This window comes from Diabrotica undecimpunctata, chromosome 1, assembly GCF_040954645.1.
Source record: "Diabrotica undecimpunctata isolate CICGRU chromosome 1, icDiaUnde3, whole genome shotgun sequence".
Taxonomy (NCBI): domain Eukaryota; kingdom Metazoa; phylum Arthropoda; class Insecta; order Coleoptera; family Chrysomelidae; genus Diabrotica; species Diabrotica undecimpunctata.
In genome coordinates this window covers 206,815,565-206,831,064 of record NC_092803.1, presented here as the reverse complement: position 1 = coordinate 206,831,064, position 15,500 = coordinate 206,815,565, and the positions used below count along the sequence as shown (strand labels likewise).

Sequence of the window (15,500 nt, the reverse complement as noted above, 5' to 3'; positions counted from 1 at the left end):
GTATTCTCACTGTAGTTAACCGTTTAATTTATTTAGCTCACTAAGTTTAGACCTTTTATAATATAGATACCTTTAATGATGTTCTTGTATAATGGACAAATGGATATTTTAGTTGAAACCTAACTTTCCCTACAAATTCAAAAATTTTGTTTAGCGACTAGAGACAACTTCAATCTGCAGTTTCATTGGAAATTGGTTTACGCGCGCTCTAGTCCTGCTTATTTTAGTATGTGTTTCTGTCGTCGACTATTTTATGGTTAATTCGTTAATAGGGATGTCTCCAACATCTGACGTGCTCTTCTTCTGGCTATTCTTATTCATCCATTCTAGCTTTGTGCTATAGTTACAGAATTCCAGAATGAGTTAGTTATATTTGTCTTGATAATTCCATACTGGTACCTATACCTTCATTAGTTCATATAAATGGTCATAACCATTCATCTTCTTGGTGTGTAGAATTTGCTGGTTATGCACGTTAATCTGGGGTTTAGTAATTTTCAAGGACACGAAAGGGAGTCCTAGGAAGATGAGTTGGGATTCTTCCGGATGTTCGGCCTAGTCAACGAAATATTATTGAATGCCAGATTATTGCTGTATACTAGTTAAGGACTATAAGACCGATTATTTTCTATGATGGTTTGACTTCATAACAGCATGTGAACTGAAGATAGGTGAATCCAATGTCGTCTCAGTCAGTAGTCACCTGGTACACAGTATACTTTATCCTTTGTTATAGCTTAAGGTTACGTATTGTGTAGCAAGAAGTCTTATATGAGCCTGATTGTTCTCCTTGGATATATTAAATTTGAATCTGTTGTCTAGGGTAGAATCGATTTTGGATCTGGCTGTTGCTACCATTGTTTTTATTACGTTGGTACATCCGTAGTAATGTGTTGGTCGACATGTTCAATTTTATTTGAGTTTAGTTGTTATATTGCGAATGGTTATAAAACCTGTATGATTGTCTCACCTTGGATATGCAATATATATAAATCTGGTGTCCCTTGTTGAGTCAACTTGGTCTATCTTACCCATTCAGCGATAATTATCTGAGTATGTGGAGTTACATTTGGTTATATTTGGTATCTATTTTGGTCACTCCTACCTTTATTGGTAGTAGAGTGTTACAACTCCTTTTACGAGACTCTTAAATTTGTGGTTATTTTTTTTAATCGTTCGAGTCTTGTAAAAGTGGAAGTTGTTATTTTTTTGGTAATATTTGGTATGGATTTTTTGTCACTCCTACCTTTATTGGTGGTAGAGTGCTGCAACTCCTTTTACACGGCTCTTAAATTTGTGGTTATTTCTAATCGTTCGAGTCCGATGTAAAGGTGGAAGTTGTTAGATACTTTATTTATATTTGGTGTGTGTTTTGGTCACTCCTACTCTTAATGGTGGTAGAGTGTTACTACTTCTCTTACACAGCTCTTAAATTTGTGGTTATTTTTAATCGTTCGAGTTCGGTGTACAGATAGAAGTTGTTAGTTTTTCGATTATGTGAGTGTATATTTTGTTTGCTCCTACTCTTAGTGGTAGTTGAGTGTTTGTGGAGTTGAAGCAATTATAATATGGGGTTTTATTAAATCCGCTAGATTGACTTCAACAACTTTTGGTTTATCAGTTATTAGGTAAGTCACAGATGAAAGACTCTGTGCAATGAATTATATGTGATCAGAGCAGTATCTGAGTCACTATATTATGTAGTTTAGTATTCACACAAAGGTTTAATCTCACAGTGTGTGATTACTGTCAATTATTTTTAGCTAGTGTTTATTCCTTTAAATGTAGTTTCCACAGTTTAAACAACTTAGTATGTTTTAATTCAATATTTAAAAAAAAAATTACCTTTAGCTTTTCGTTATGCACCTAGAGGTATATTTATAAGTAAGTCAGTCCACATGTCATTTAATAGCTACAGACCATTTAATGGGTTTACTATCTTCAATAATTGGGTTCCCAGTAAGAAAAAAAAAAAGAAAATGGCTTTTCTTTTTTTTTCCCGAGTTGTAGGAGATTGTAACGATACGATCGTTAATAATCTAAAATTTTGAACGTTAGCAAACCGAATCCCTACATTAACTACTAATCTGCCGCCGTTGGAGTATGCAACCCACAATACGATCTCATATTTCATTATTATGATTATCGATATCGATGATAAGATAATCGATTCCCTCGTCAAAAGGGAAAAAGAATAATGTAATGGCCATTTTGTAACAGAACTTGAAGGAGATGAGTTGTTGAGTTTGCGGCAGGCAGTACTTGAAGGGAGTAAAAAAAGAATTTAAGTTATTTTATTGTTTTTTTTTTGGGGGAAAGGTGAAGAATATTTTTATTGTTGTTTAAGACGTATTTAGTTTTGTGCATTAAGAAGTTACGTTGATTTATGGAAAATAAAACTCCCAAATAAGTTCTGGTAAGTTATCACACATCTTCCATTTAAATTTGCCAGTTCCCAATCATCTAAATCTTCTCAGCTTACTACAAATATCCAAATATCATTCCTATTTTTTTTATATATATAGATACAAATTATAATATATTCCAGTGCAGTCACACTATATTTTTGAGCCAAGGTCACCTAATGGCAAATATATTCTAGTTTTTGTTACTAGAACAAAAACTATAGATATTAAATACAAGAACACAGAATAAAAAAAGTTTTCTTTTCTTATAGCCTGCCGGCTCCAACTTCCAAGTTTGGAATTTCATTTTATTTGGAAAGAAGTTTTAATTTGGGGAAGAATCACATTTTATTTGGGACAGAAGATTTTTTTTGATTTTGGGAAGAAGTACATTTTTATTTATGAAAAGGAGATTATTTGATTTGGGAGAAAGAACTACAACACTTGGTTGGTCTGCCAGTCCTTAAAGGCTGATACACGGAGCATAGGCTGATCCATCTTAGAGCCATCCACTACCTGAACACTGGACAGCAGATTAAGTAACTCCCTTTCCAACAAAAGAGTTACTAAGCACCATTATATTTTATTAACTTTATAATTTAAATTTCAATTTTTTTATAATATATACTTGGATACTTAGGCCTTCAGTCTAAGTGGGTTACAAACAGGTTTGTGCACAATCCCTGGGTAGTACCCTCAACTTGTTGAATCTTTTTACTTGTTTAAATTTGTCATTCTCTATTTACTTTGTATTTATTTCGTTATTAATATCTTACATAACCCTTATGATAAGTGGTCAGGATACTTTATCCCATTTTATGATTACTAGTACGTACCTTTATTTTGTTAAATTGATGTATGTATTGTTCTAATGTCTTAACTGACTATTCTCATATTTTAAACTGCCCTTTTGTAACTTATATAAGTACTTAATTGTTTTATAATATTTTAATTATTATTTACTCCAAGTGAGTTATCCAACCAATAATCCCAGACCATTTTACCTCATTGCCAGAGGACAGTGTAAATCAATTGTTGTATATAATTATTATATTTTGGGTCATTTTTTTTTAGGTAATTGTTTTTTTTTGTAAATATATTTTGGGGATATATTTTAATAATTGGTTAGGGTATATAAGTATAGGGTTGGGATAGTACATAAGATTTGAATATAGTGTATAAAGCATTTCTGATTTTTATTTGTTTCCTATCATTTATTTTTCAGTTAGTATATAATTACATATATCCCAAATTGGAGTGATATTCAAAATTCACCCTGGCGCCCATCTCAAGATCATCTTAGGATTGATCTAACTATCTTAGGTTACTACAGGCAAGCAAACGTGCCAACCTCCTCTCTGAGCACTACTCTCATTCTTTTGAGCTAAGCCTATTCTATTGTAGTACTTCAAGTAAATTTTATATTTTCTTTTGTATTGGTTACATTCCCTGTTATTTAATCTTATTAAAATAATAATTGATTAATTTTAAATTTTATTTAACCATAAATCTTACTTAATTTCTAATATTGGCTTCACCATCTCAGGCTTTTCCTTTTAATGTGTCACAATTAGCCATATCCTTTTTTTTTATCGGTAACAATTGGCGCCCAACGTGGGGCCTTAGTAGTAACATAAGTTATATTTTAGTGTTATTATATTTAAATATTTAGATATATTTGGTAACTGTGGCTATATACACTTATATTAGATAATCTTGTACTCAGTTAATATACCATCATACATATCGTTTAGTTTGTTAAGATACATTGGGGCAGTACAGTACAGTCAATTTGATAAATTTTAGTATATTTTAATAATTGTGGTCTGATCTTATTTAAACAATATTTGAGTATATTTTCTTAACTTAATATTTTGATATAGTTGTAATTACTTTAATTATTTTAATATTTGTTATATTGAATTAATATTTTTTTCATAATATTAATACAAATTTACATTACTATAATTCGACTTGTTTGGTAAATACGGTGGTCTTGTATTTTGGTGTAGAGGTTCAATATTTGATATATTTTCATAATGTCTTCATTTAAAGTAGAACATTTATTAGTTAGTGAGTTGGATTATGAACTCAAAATTAGGGGTATTAATATTGAGGATTTACCTAATGTTGATACAAAGCGCAAGGTCTTGCGTGGAGCCTTGAAACAGGAGGAGGGCAATAGGAGTTTTACTCAAATTTCTGCTGGATCGATTCCATTTGAAGAACAACAGCAAGGAATATCCGTGACTCTCGATGACTTAGCTCAGAAAATAGGCGAATTTAGAGGAACTGTGCATGACAGTCAGTATGGTCGACTAACTTCTCGCTTAGCACACATTTCAGGTCGTGTCCACTTGCTGAGTTGCATTGATGAGGATCAACACTCCTTCAAAAGGTCTGTCTCGGTTAGGATACTTACTTTGGAGGGTGAACTCGACTCTAGAGTTAACCCTATTGCTTCTTCCACTCCTAATGCTCCAATTAACATAGTCCCTAGTTTTTCATATTCCAAACCAGTTCAAGTGCATAAATAGGGTATTACATTTTCTGGTCAAACTCAACACATTGATGTTATTTCTTTTTTAGAGCGTGTTGAATGTCTAAGGATATCTAGAGGTGTTTCAGAGGATGATCTTTTCGCTGCTTCAGCTGAACTGTTCACAGATTCTGCATTTACGTGGTTTATGAATAATAGGGGTCGTTTGTCTTGTTGGTCTGATTTAGTGCAGAAGTTGAAGTCTGATTTTCTCCCCTATTCATTCCAGGATGATCTACTGGATGAGATCAAATCCCGTAAACAGAAACCTGGTGAATCAGTCACGATGTTTATAAATAATATTTTGGGTATGTGTAGTAAGTTAGATACTCCCTTATCTGACTCTGCAAAAATCAAAATCATTTTAAAAGGTTTGTTACCTTTCTATCATGCTCAGTTAGCCTTGGTGGATATCCACAACATTGAAGATTTGACTGACAAATGTAAGAGAATTGAAGAAACTCTGTCTTGGTCTTCACATCCTCCGACCTCATCTCGACCTACTTCAGGTCCTTCGTCCACTCCGTATCAATTTTCAAATCGATCATGGCATCAGAAATCTAGTAACATGTCGGTTTTAAATTCCAATTTATCATGTTGGAATTGCCATGAAGCTGGACACACATTTTATGAGTGTGGAAAACCAAGGACACATATATTTTGTCATGGTTGTGGAAGAGATAACACTCTCAAGAGGAATTGCCATAAGTGTTCGGGAAACGAGCAGACCGAGGCTCGTACCCTGAGCGTTCCTCCGTCTACAATCCCATCAGGGAGCACAACCACCGTCGTGGAAGGAAATGTAGGTCAAGCAGGGTCCAGCAATTCAAGGTCAGGTCCCCTATCAGAGAAATCATCAACAAAGCACAAACGCCACAACAAGTCGAATCAAGGAAAAAAGTAACTTGGAAACCCAAAGCACTCCATTCTGACGTTCTCAATTCTAGAGTATCTTCTCCTTTATTAAATGTTAGGTGTAATTATGTTAATAATATGGACCAGGAAACAGTTCTGTCATCTGTACCAAGTTTTGATGTTAAAAATGATAACGATAGTTCTATATTAGTACCTTATAATGACTATTCTATACCTAGAGTCTCTGGCTTAGATATAAATTCTTTATTAGTTAAGAAATGTAACGATAATCGACCATATCTCCAAATTGAGATTCTAGGACAATCTTGTTTGGCATTATTGGATAGTGGCTCCAATATTTCATTACTAGGTTCCCATTCATTAGAAATGTTAGATAAAGCTAACATTAGCATATCACCTATTTCCTCCCTGCAAGTTTCAACTGCAGATGGAACAATCCAATCTATAGTAGGTAAATTTGAAACCGAAATTTTAGTGGCTAATATCAGGAGGAACATTACGTTTTATATAATTCCTTCTGTACAAAATTCCATAATTCTTGGCATGGATTTTCTAAATATATTTAATAGTACCTTAGATTGTTCAGATTTTTCATTGTGTATTTCTCCACTGAATTTATCCACTCTTACTGTCATCCATGATTTTTCTAGTTTATCAGTTTCACAGCAGAAACAATTAGAGGCCATTATGTCCAAATTTTCATCGATCTCTTCGAAAGACAAATTAGGCCGTACCTCTCTAATTTCGCACACTATTGAGGTAAATACGTCTACTCCATTTAGACAATATCAATATCCTATACCTCAAGCGTGGCACGCAGACTTGGGAAAAGAGATTGATTCAATGCTTTCTTTAAATATTATAGAACCATCGACTTCTTCTTATTGTAGTCCACTTTGGTTAACTAAAAAGAAGGATGGATCCTTCCGAGTTTGTTTTGACGGTCGTAAGCTAAATAGTATCACTGCTAACAGGGATGCCTATCCTATCCCCAGAATTGATGTCATCTTAAGCAAACTCCGGAGAGCCAAATATATCTCTTCTATTGATTTATCCAAAGCATTTCTACAAATTCCTTTAAGTGAAGAAAGTAAGAAATATACTGCTTTTGCTGTCAGTGGTAAAGGTTTATTTCAATTTGTTACTATGCCTTTTGGTCTTGTGTCAGCTCCTCAGACCATGTGTCGTCTGATGGACTTAGTCATTGGTCCACAATTGGAACCATATGTGTTTTATTACTTAGATGACATTATAGTTGTCACTCCTGATTTTGATTTACATATTGAGATTTTAGAGAAAGTATTTTCTCGCCTTAAAGAGGCGAATTTAACAGTTAATATAGAAAAATGTAACTTCTGTCGTCCTAATCTTAAGTTTTTGGGATATGTTGTCGATAGTCGAGGTTTGCAGACAGATCCTGATAAGGTAACTGCTATCAAGGATTTTCCAATACCGAAAACCACTACCCAACTACGTAGGATCTTGGGAATGTGTGGGTATTATCGTAGGTTCGTACCTTCCTACTCCACCTTATTGTCTCCACTTACTGATCTCCTTAAAAATAGGAAAAAGGGCCAGACTATTACCTGGACTTCTGAAGCCGATGATGCTTTCCGGCTTATTAAAGAAGCTCTCACTAGTGCTCCTGTCATGATGTCTCCAGATTTTAACGAACACTTCTATCTCATGACAGATTGTTCCAATACCGCTTCAGGTGGTGTCCTCTTTCAGATGAAAGATGGAGCGGAACACCCTATAGCTTACACTAGTAAGAAACTCAACAAAGCTCAGAAGAACTATTCGACTACAGAGCGTGAACTCCTAGCTATTATTCATGGCTTAGAGGCATTCCGGTATTATTTAGAGGGTCGTAAGTGTACACTCATTACCGATCATAGCTCTTTATTATGGCTACATTCCATGCGTAACCCATCACAACGTTTATCCCGTTGGATTTGCAAACTATCAGCTTTTGATTACAACATTGTACATCGCAAAGCCAATGGTGTCGTAGTAGCTGATGCCTTGTCTCGTACCTTTGATGTTAATATTCTCGATTTGTCTAGTTTAATTCCAGATGCATGGTATCAAAAGATGTTGGTTAGGGTTGCTCAAGAACCGGATCGGTATCCTGATTTCAAAGTGGAAAACAATGTTCTTTACAAACATATTGTTAGTTCCACAGAAGTTTTAAATAATATGTCGGATTGGAAAATAGTAGTCCCCACAGCAAATAGGGATGAAATCTTGACTTCATTTCATGATAATGTGACAGCAGGTCACTTTGGTTTTTATAAAACGTTTAGTAGAATAGCTGAATTATATTATTGGCCTGGCATGCGGTATACAATTAAGCGATATATATCCAGATGTAAAGTTTGTGCTACATGCAAGCCCAGGAATATGCCACAAGCTGGATTAATGGGTTCCTTTAGGAACATTAATTTCCCATGGCAGATGATCTCTATGGATCTTATTGGACCATACCCCCGTAGTTACAATGGGAATACATATTGTTTGGTAGTTGTTGATTATTTCACAAAATTTCCTTTAGTTTTTCCTCTTCGTAAGGCTACTGTTCCTGCTATTGTTAAATTTTTAGAGGAGCAAGTCTTCTTGTTATTTGGTGTTCCACAGATAGTATCGTGTGATAATGGTCCTCAGTTTGTATCTAAGGCCTTTAAAGACCTCCTCAGTAAATACAAGGTACAAAAGATTTTTTATAACGCTGCATATCATCCACAGGCGAACCATAGCGAACGGGTGAACCGCAGTATCGTAACTGCTTTAAGATCTTATACTTACGAAGACCATCGAGCTTGGGACCAATATATCCATTCCATAGCTCAGGCTATAAGAACGTCTGTCCATGAGATTACTAAATGTTCTCCCGCTTATCTAAATTTTGGCAGAAACGTGCCTTTATCCGGTGATTATTTTGGTTTGATTTCAGACAATTCTGTAAATCTTCCTCAAATTTCAGAGAACCTCCATCGGTTAGATGATCTTCAGCATCTACCCCCGATCTTTGCCGATATTAGGAAGAAGTTGAAATCTTCTTACCTTCGATCACGAGGTCATTATAATCTGAGAAAAAGAGACTTGCGATTCTTTGTTGGCGATCGAGTATTGAAACGGAACTTCGTTAAGTCTAGCAAGGGAAATGCGATTTCTGCCAAGTTCTGTCAGAAATACATTCCTTGTATTGTCAGTAAGGTAATTTCTCCTTTAGTCTATGAACTGAAAGATAGTTTGTCTAACAAACGTATCGGTCAATTCCACGTGAAGGATTTACTGCCAGATAATACTGTCAATGATTTGGACTCTTCATCATCAGAAGAAGACGTAACTTAACAACCTTGCTTAAGTTAATTCCTCCTTCTAATTTTTTTTTTTGGTAATACTTGATTGGTTCATGATTAGGATTTGGATAGGATTTTGATTTGAAAACCCCGGATAAATGCTATGTTGTATTTATTTTAAATTTTGTTACTACTAAATTTTTATTGATAGTTAAATAGTAATTTTTACTTAATTATATAGCGTAAATACTGGTACAGAACTGTCATCCTTGGTACATAGTTGTTTTCATACGGTTTGGGTATGTTTTATGTATGTTGGTTACGATTTTGATATTTGTATCGAGAAAGTTAGTATAAAATTTAGTATTAGTCTGGAAGGTTATTATTTTCATTTGGTCTATCTAGCCTTAATACTATACAGTTGAGGAATACTATATAGTTAACTTATATTTATAAGGAATCGGAAATAAGTTGATTTACTAAAGTCAACCCCAGTCGATTCACTATAATAATATATATATATATATATATATATATATATATATATATATATATATATATATATATATATATATATATATATATATGTATATATATGTATATATATATATGTGTATATATATATATGTATATATGTGTATATATATATATATATATGTCTTAATATAGGTTGAGATGCATAGAGATACAAAGTGTTGAGATTACTCATCTTGGCAAATGCTGGTTGTGTTGTTTAACGGTGTAGAACGTGGGTTCGAAACCTGTCAACCTTATCAATTGGTACCTCGATAAGGGGCGGATTTCATAGCTCATGGTTTTTGTCGTTATGATATACGCATCTTCCCAGATGTTAGATCTCCTGATAGTATAGTTAAATATAGTCTTTATATTATGTATCAAACATTTTAGATATCTGTCTTCAGTCTACTCATTTTTTATCAAACTATTGATTATAAGTTATGGTATTCTCACTGTAGTTAACCGTTTAATTTATTTAGCTCACTAAGTTTAGACCTTTTATAATATAGATACCTTTAATGATGTTCTTGTATAATGGACAAATGGATATTTTAGTTGAAACCTAACTTTCCCTACAAATTCAAAAATTTTGTTTAGCGACTAGAGACAACTTCAATCTGCAGTTTCATTGGAAATTGGTTTACGCGCGCTCTAGTCCTGCTTATTTTAGTATGTGTTTCTGTCGTCGACTATTTTATGGTTAATTCGTTAATAGGGATGTCTCCAACATCTGACGTGCTCTTCTTCTGGCTATTCTTATTCATCCATTCTAGCTTTGTGCTATAGTTACAGAATTCCAGAATGAGTTAGTTATATTTGTCTTGATAATTCCATACTGGTACCTATACCTTCATTAGTTCATATAAATGGTCATAACCATTCATCTTCTTGGTGTGTAGAATTTGCTGGTTATGCACGTTAATCTGGGGTTTAGTAATTTTCAAGGACACGAAAGGGAGTCCTAGGAAGATGAGTTGGGATTCTTCCGGATGTTCGGCCTAGTCAACGAAATATTATTGAATGCCAGATTATTGCTGTATACTAGTTAAGGACTATAAGACCGATTATTTTCTATGATGGTTTGACTTCATAACAGCATGTGAACTGAAGATAGGTGAATCCAATGTCGTCTCAGTCAGTAGTCACCTGGTACACAGTATACTTTATCCTTTGTTATAGCTTAAGGTTACGTATTGTGTAGCAAGAAGTCTTATATGAGCCTGATTGTTCTCCTTGGATATATTAAATTTGAATCTGTTGTCTAGGGTAGAATCGATTTTGGATCTGGCTGTTGCTACCATTGTTTTTATTACGTTGGTACATCCGTAGTAATGTGTTGGTCGACATGTTCAATTTTATTTGAGTTTAGTTGTTATATTGCGAATGGTTATAAAACCTGTATGATTGTCTCACCTTGGATATGCAATATATATAAATCTGGTGTCCCTTGTTGAGTCAACTTGGTCTATCTTACCCATTCAGCGATAATTATCTGAGTATGTGGAGTTACATTTGGTTATATTTGGTATCTATTTTGGTCACTCCTACCTTTATTGGTAGTAGAGTGTTACAACTCCTTTTACGAGACTCTTAAATTTGTGGTTATTTTTTTTAATCGTTCGAGTCTTGTAAAAGTGGAAGTTGTTATTTTTTTGGTAATATTTGGTATGGATTTTTTGTCACTCCTACCTTTATTGGTGGTAGAGTGCTGCAACTCCTTTTACACGGCTCTTAAATTTGTGGTTATTTCTAATCGTTCGAGTCCGATGTAAAGGTGGAAGTTGTTAGATACTTTATTTATATTTGGTGTGTGTTTTGGTCACTCCTACTCTTAATGGTGGTAGAGTGTTACTACTTCTCTTACACAGCTCTTAAATTTGTGGTTATTTTTAATCGTTCGAGTTCGGTGTACAGATAGAAGTTGTTAGTTTTTCGATTATGTGAGTGTATATTTTGTTTGCTCCTACTCTTAGTGGTAGTTGAGTGTTTGTGGAGTTGAAGCAATTATAATATGGGGTTTTATTAAATCCGCTAGATTGACTTCAACAACTTTTGGTTTATCAGTTATTAGGTAAGTCACAGATGAAAGACTCTGTGCAATGAATTATATGTGATCAGAGCAGTATCTGAGTCACTATATTATGTAGTTTAGTATTCACACAAAGGTTTAATCTCACAGTGTGTGATTACTGTCAATTATTTTTAGCTAGTGTTTATTCCTTTAAATGTAGTTTCCACAGTTTAAACAACTTAGTATGTTTTAATTCAATATTTAAAAAAAAAATTACCTTTAGCTTTTCGTTATGCACCTAGAGGTATATTTATAAGTAAGTCAGTCCACATGTCATTTAATAGCTACAGACCATTTAATGGGTTTACTATCTTCAATAATTGGGTTCCCAGTAAGAAAAAAAAAAAGAAAATGGCTTTTCTTTTTTTTTCCCGAGTTGTAGGAGATTGTAACGATACGATCGTTAATAATCTAAAATTTTGAACGTTAGCAAACCGAATCCCTACATTAACTACTAATCTGCCGCCGTTGGAGTATGCAACCCACAATACGATCTCATATTTCATTATTATGATTATCGATATCGATGATAAGATAATCGATTCCCTCGTCAAAAGGGAAAAAGAATAATGTAATGGCCATTTTGTAACAGAACTTGAAGGAGATGAGTTGTTGAGTTTGCGGCAGGCAGTACTTGAAGGGAGTAAAAAAAGAATTTAAGTTATTTTATTGTTTTTTTTTTGGGGGAAAGGTGAAGAATATTTTTATTGTTGTTTAAGACGTATTTAGTTTTGTGCATTAAGAAGTTACGTTGATTTATGGAAAATAAAACTCCCAAATAAGTTCTGGTAAGTTATCACACATCTTCCATTTAAATTTGCCAGTTCCCAATCATCTAAATCTTCTCAGCTTACTACAAATATCCAAATATCATTCCTATTTTTTTTATATATATAGATACAAATTATAATATATTCCAGTGCAGTCACACTATATTTTTGAGCCAAGGTCACCTAATGGCAAATATATTCTAGTTTTTGTTACTAGAACAAAAACTATAGATATTAAATACAAGAACACAGAATAAAAAAAGTTTTCTTTTCTTATAGCCTGCCGGCTCCAACTTCCAAGTTTGGAATTTCATTTTATTTGGAAAGAAGTTTTAATTTGGGGAAGAATCACATTTTATTTGGGACAGAAGATTTTTTTTGATTTTGGGAAGAAGTACATTTTTATTTATGAAAAGGAGATTATTTGATTTGGGAGAAAGAACTACAACACTTGGTTGGTCTGCCAGTCCTTAAAGGCTGATACACGGAGCATAGGCTGATCCATCTTAGAGCCATCCACTACCTGAACACTGGACAGCAGATTAAGTAACTCCCTTTCCAACAAAAGAGTTACTAAGCACCATTATATTTTATTAACTTTATAATTTAAATTTCAATTTTTTTATAATATATACTTGGATACTTAGGCCTTCAGTCTAAGTGGGTTACAAACAGGTTTGTGCACAATCCCTGGGTAGTACCCTCAACTTGTTGAATCTTTTTACTTGTTTAAATTTGTCATTCTCTATTTACTTTGTATTTATTTCGTTATTAATATCTTACATAACCCTTATGATAAGTGGTCAGGATACTTTATCCCATTTTATGATTACTAGTACGTACCTTTATTTTGTTAAATTGATGTATGTATTGTTCTAATGTCTTAACTGACTATTCTCATATTTTAAACTGCCCTTTTGTAACTTATATAAGTACTTAATTGTTTTATAATATTTTAATTATTATTTACTCCAAGTGAGTTATCCAACCAATAATCCCAGACCATTTTACCTCATTGCCAGAGGACAGTGTAAATCAATTGTTGTATATAATTATTATATTTTGGGTCATTTTTTTTTAGGTAATTGTTTTTTTTTGTAAATATATTTTGGGGATATATTTTAATAATTGGTTAGGGTATATAAGTATAGGGTTGGGATAGTACATAAGATTTGAATATAGTGTATAAAGCATTTCTGATTTTTATTTGTTTCCTATCATTTATTTTTCAGTTAGTATATAATTACATATATCCCAAATTGGAGTGATATTCAAAATTCACCCTGGCGCCCATCTCAAGATCATCTTAGGATTGATCTAACTATCTTAGGTTACTACAGGCAAGCAAACGTGCCAACCTCCTCTCTGAGCACTACTCTCATTCTTTTGAGCTAAGCCTATTCTATTGTAGTACTTCAAGTAAATTTTATATTTTCTTTTGTATTGGTTACATTCCCTGTTATTTAATCTTATTAAAATAATAATTGATTAATTTTAAATTTTATTTAACCATAAATCTTACTTAATTTCTAATATTGGCTTCACCATCTCAGGCTTTTCCTTTTAATGTGTCACAATTAGCCATATCCTTTTTTTTTATCGGTAACACCGTGATTTTCTTCATAAGAACTTGTAGGTCTTCTAAGTTGTCCGCAAATACTATGGTGTCATCTGCATATCTGATGTTGTTTAGCCAGTAACCATTTAGTAGAATACTTTTTTCAGTTTTCCAAGATTTCAAAGATTTCTAATTATTTTCAGATCTTGGTTGTTAATTCCTACTTCTTTTAGTATTTGCATCATCTTGGCGTGCTGTACTCGATCAAACGCTTTCTCGTAATCAACCAGATATGCGTATACGTCGCAGTTTACGTCTCTGCATCTCTGGAATAAGACTTGTACTGAGAACAAAGCCTCTCTAGTAACACAGCTTGTAGATTCTCTTATAAATTATCTTTAGGAACTTTATCGATGGGTACGCAGAACTTTATCTTTCCCATTTTTTTATCTTTTCTATTTTCTTCATGTTGAAAATGAATTATTCTTTTCATTAGACCGGTATTTCTTTGTAATTTATATATCTTTATACAGTTTTCGAAGTTAGATGTTTTATTAACGCTTCTGATCCTTGCTTCTTTTAGTTTTTAACATGTTTTCTTCTTGCTTTTTGTTGTAGACAAATACTAATATAAATTTACTTGTATCAGTACATACTAAGTCTATAAAAAATTTTAAAACTGGAATCCCCGAGACTGAACCCGACACTGCGTTCTACGGGAAAGAAGAAAGTCCAAATATGATAAAATCTTCGTACATGTGCCTCCTTGATTGACATCTCTTTGGAACTATAACCACAACCGTTATGTTTCTAGAATCCTATCCTTTATTAAATCAAGCAAGTGGGCAGCGATTTTACATCGAAACAAGTGAATAGCGAATTAGCTAATTGATAAAACTTCACTTTCTCCCGATCACGTACTAAATTATTTGCTTGTATTTTTGTAATTAGAGCCGTCGAAGAGACAGGAAACGGAGATAACATTATCTTTACAAATTATAAAAAATATCAAAAGACACGATATTTCTTCGGTACTTTTAGGTTAGAAAGTAAGTTTTGCCTACTTCATTTAACATGTCTAATTAATGATTCGACATAGGTTATTGCAAAATGTGCACCGATAGTGATGAAAAGAGAAAATTTCAAGTAGTTTCTTTATTGAATACTTGTTGTGGATATAGTTAAGCGGTATATCATTCAGATACACGATTAAATCGATTAAATATATTGGTCAGTATTTCGGGATGGCGGAACAAAAACTTTGACAGTTTTCAAGTTTACTCAAAACTAACTGAGGTAGCTAAGGCAATGGTCTCCAAAATAACAAACGAGGAAGTTTCTCAAGCACTTCAAAAGTAAAGAAACGTAAAGGAGTTTGATCAGATGATATGCTTGGGGAAGTGTGTTTAACGTCCATCCTTCTACACCGTGGAGCAGAGTAGAGAGGACGTAACATTTCG

At 33.4% G+C, this 15,500-nt stretch overlaps 2 long non-coding RNA genes across 2 annotated transcripts; both read left to right on the top strand.

Annotated features, from left to right (window-relative positions):
* The first annotated feature begins 1,200 nt into the window (after positions 1 to 1,200).
* On the top strand, positions 1,201 to 3,591 carry LOC140432912 (uncharacterized). Its single transcript, XR_011949841.1, has 2 exons — positions 1,201 to 2,416; positions 2,678 to 3,591. It is a non-coding gene; the product is annotated as an uncharacterized lncRNA (long non-coding RNA).
* A 7,693-nt stretch (positions 3,592 to 11,284) lies between these two features.
* Positions 11,285 to 13,675, top strand: LOC140432911 (uncharacterized). Its single transcript, XR_011949840.1, has 2 exons — positions 11,285 to 12,500; positions 12,762 to 13,675. It is a non-coding gene; the product is annotated as an uncharacterized lncRNA (long non-coding RNA).
* The last annotated feature ends 1,825 nt before the right edge of the window (positions 13,676 to 15,500 follow it).